Source organism: Halichoerus grypus, chromosome 8 (assembly GCF_964656455.1).
Source record: "Halichoerus grypus chromosome 8, mHalGry1.hap1.1, whole genome shotgun sequence".
In the NCBI taxonomy this organism is placed as follows: Eukaryota; Metazoa; Chordata; class Mammalia; order Carnivora; family Phocidae; genus Halichoerus; species Halichoerus grypus.
Genome location: NC_135719.1, coordinates 27,974,246 through 27,978,216, shown reverse-complemented (window position 1 = coordinate 27,978,216; position 3,971 = coordinate 27,974,246).

Genomic DNA, 3,971 nt, shown 5'->3' with positions numbered 1-3,971 from the left:
CAGAGCAGGAGCTCAGTCATGCTTGAGGAAGAGGAGCAGGGAGCACGCCTTGAGCCAGTTCCTCCCTCCAGCACTGGGCCTGCATTTGTACCTACATGTGGGATGGGGGGCTCTAGGCCTCTGGCTGGGGGTAGGCGACAGGGAATGGGTAACTTTTACGGATTTATAAGGTTTTTTTTTCATGTAAATAAATGGACACATTAGAAGAGAATATGGCAGGGTTTCTCAATCTCAGCACCATTGACACCTGGGCTTGGGACAAATCATTTCTTCCGTGGGGAGCTGCCCCTGCATCATAGGCTGGTTAGCCGCATCCCTGGTCTCCATCCACTAGAGGCCAGAAGCATCGGCCGCAGCTGTGACAACTCAAAATGTCTCTGGACGCTGCCAGATCATTGCAAAACCACCTGGGTTAGGCTCCCAGTTCTGATGTGGGACGGGGAAACATGGATAACCTCGTATGAACCAAGTACAGCAGGTTCGAAGACAAGGTGATCTCTGAGCCCGGAGTGAGGTCATTCAGCTTGGGGTCCTGCCCCTGGAAAAGCCACATTGTACAGTTGTCCTTGGAGCCCCCACATGGGCTCCTCCGGGCCACCCGGTGAGCCCACGCGATGTGGAAGGTCCCTGCAGAGCCTAGCACCAGTGGCCGCAAGGCCGCGCCTTACAATCACACCCCCCTGTTGACCCCGTGGTGACCCAGCATGGGTCTCTTTCCCCATTTGATAGCGGGTCCAGCCACAGAAGGCAGCTCTCTGACAACCTCCTGGAAGCTCTCCTGCAAGCTTCATGTACCCAGTTTTTAAAGTTCCTTTTAAGACGTGGCTCCAAGGGGCCGGAGGTGCTCCAGTGAGATTGGTTTTGGAACTGAAATAGGCCCTGTGGCAATAAATGCTGCTGTACTTTCCGGAATCTCACGGCTCTGTGTCTTCCTAGTACTTACTGGTACTAGCCGCACCAAATAAGTCTCATGATTCTCGTTGTATCAGACAAGACTCTTCAGGTTACAGGAGACAGAAACTCAACTCAGACTGACTTATATAACTGAGAAGTCTAGCGGCAAGGAGATCAGGCACGGCTGGATCCAGAGCTTCAAATGATGTCATTGTGGCCTACTGCCTCCTTCAGCCCTGCTTTCCTCTGGCTTAGCCTCAGTCTCCAGCAGGTCCCTGCACAGGGGGCCCTGGCGGCTCTAGGCTTGCATTATCCTTACTGCTTACAATCTCCGCGGAGAGGGTGTCTCTTTCACAGTACTTCCAGCAAAAGTCCTGGGATTAAATCTTAGGGAGAATATGGCAGGGTTTCTCTTAGGGACAATATGTGCTTGGGTCACATACCCACCCCTGAGCTAAGCCCTAGAGTCAGGGGGATAGAATATACAGATTTGGCTGGGCCCAACTCATGTGCCCATCCCGATTGTCCATCCCCTGGGAGGGGTGAGTGCGCTGGTGGCGGGCGGGCGGGGGGGGGGGCGCTTCTCCTAAGAGGAGCATAAAGGAAGGGTGGTTCCTCAGAGGAGCATCTCTGTGGCCATTACCAGAACATCTGATGGCCTCTGTGCTCAGGGAAGAGCAGAAAGGGGAGCTCCACAGCTCGGAGTCAAGGGTGTATCATCTTATCACACCACCCACCTCACAAACACCAGTGACAAATCCAGGGTACTGCCGATTTATCTTTTCTTGTTAATTGCTGATGCTCCATCTGCCTATCGGCATCCTCTTTGAGACTGCTCCTTGCTGAGGGGGTTCAGACCCCTTCCAAATGCTCAGCGGCTCCAGAACAGGTGTAGTCAGGCCTTGAAGGCAGAAGCTTTCGATACCAACAGTGAACCTTCAAGGTGGGTCCTGCTGGAGCTCTGGGCCCCTGTGGGCCCCTGCCATGATGAAGTCCCACGGTGAGCTCTGCCCCCAGTCTCTGACTATGCCTGGCCACTGCTCCCCAAACACATGCCCTCTGGACATGCCCAAAGCAGACCTCTCTAGAACTGTTAGGTTGGGTCCTGGGGTCCTGTCTGGATGCCCCTCCAGGCTTTAATCTGGGTCATCCTGGTCCCTCTGTGGCTTCCTTCATGTTGCATCTCAGAGAACAGCAGCTGGAGTCGTAGTCCTTCCCTCCCAAGAGGGCCCACCGCACGCTCAGGTGACTGTCTGCGCTGGACCGTGCTTTGTCCACCCTGCTGTCTCTGTGGCACTACCTACCTGCTGTCTGCACCTACATCCATACCTCATGGCTTCTACCAGCTCTCCTCCGCTATCTACCCTAGACAGTCTCTAGAGTAAAGAAGGTCTGCACTGTGGGCATCACCCAAAACAACAAACCTCTGCTTTTCCCAGACCCATGCCAGCACCCACACCAGGGGTCCCCACTCCAAGGTCCTGCTTGAGGGTAAAGGTCGTGCTCCATGCTCCTGCAGACTGTTCTGTGTGGTTCCCGAGGCCAAGATCTGGAGGCTCAGGAGCCAGGGATTTCATTGTTTATAATCATCTATTTATTGCTATAAAGCCTGAATTTTTTTGCAGAATCTGTGTCCTGAAATCAGTAAAAAAAAAAAAAAAAAAAAAAAATGGTATTTATTTTTTAAGAAGGTACTTTGCTTTCATGGTATTTAAAGGCATGGGGTCTTGAAAAAACCAGAGTGTGACCTGGTTGGTGAATCTTCCCACTGACTTAAATCCTGAAGGTAAGAGCGTCAAGAGATTCTCAAGGGCGGGGTGAGGAGTTAGATGACATTTCTTCTCATACGTCCTGGACCTTGGGGACTTTAGAGGCCAACTTCCTCACCTGAACAGACAAGGAAACTATACAATGGAGGCTTCAGGTGATCTACCCGAGGCCTTGTCCTGGCTGGTGCCTTAGCTGGGATGAGAATAGTGGCCCCCTGGCTCCCAGTTCAAGACACTGACTACACAAGGATGAAGGGGTGAAGAGGTAAGGAAGAAAAGCTCAAGGGCTTGGAATTAACAAGAGAGGTGAGACCCAACTTGGCCTAGCGGTAACTTTATGGGAGATGAGTTGTTCTGCCATCCCCACAGACAGGGGACATGTCCTTATCAGTCAAACCCATTTATATACTCGGCTTCAGAAGAAAAATTAATATTCTGTCATGCAGGAGTTTTATGAGGGAATGTCCTCCCCAGACGTTAAGGCAGAGCATTAGTCTTCTGCCCTATATAAGGAAGGCGTGTGTTATTTTTTAAAACAAAGTTATGGTGAGGGACACCTGGGTGGCCTAGTCAGTTAAGCATCTGCTTTTGGCTCAGGTCATGATCCCAAGGTCCTGGGATTGAGTTCTGCATTGGCTCCTTGCTCAGCAGGGAGCCTGCTTCTCCCTCTCCCTCCGCCTGCCGCTCCCCCTGCTTGATAAAAAATCTTTTAAAAAACAAAACAAAACAAAACTAAGTTATGGTAAGTGCTGAGGAATTGACAAAATTTGGGCTCCATTTTATAAATGCCTGGTAGGAAATCTGTTCTGGTGGGGAGCTTCTCTGGGCTGAAAGGGGTTGGCACCACGCCTGCAATTCATAGATACTACCACTAAGTGGCGATAGGTCGCATGGCCATGTTGTCCAAAGTTGGGGTTACTGCAGTATCCATCTTCGCTTCTGGATCAGAGTGTCTATTGTTTTCCTCCCCAGGGGAAAAGATCAGAGATTTCGGAAGTCTGTTACCCTTTAAAGGGTTAAGAACCGGGGTTATGAATGATAATTTAAGATTTTGTTTTGGGATAAATAATAATACTACTATAGCATAAATTTATATACTTCAAAAAATATATAATGAATGAAAAGTCATCCTGTCCCTCCTGCCCTAGTCACCAGTTTACTTTCCACAGACGACCAATATTTATTAGTTTCAGATGATCCTTCAGGAAAGGCTTTATGATCGTGGGCAGGCATGGCTACACTCCCTCTTTTTTCTTGTTCTCTGTCTTAGGCACACTGACACACTCCACACACCTTCTTCTCTTTGTT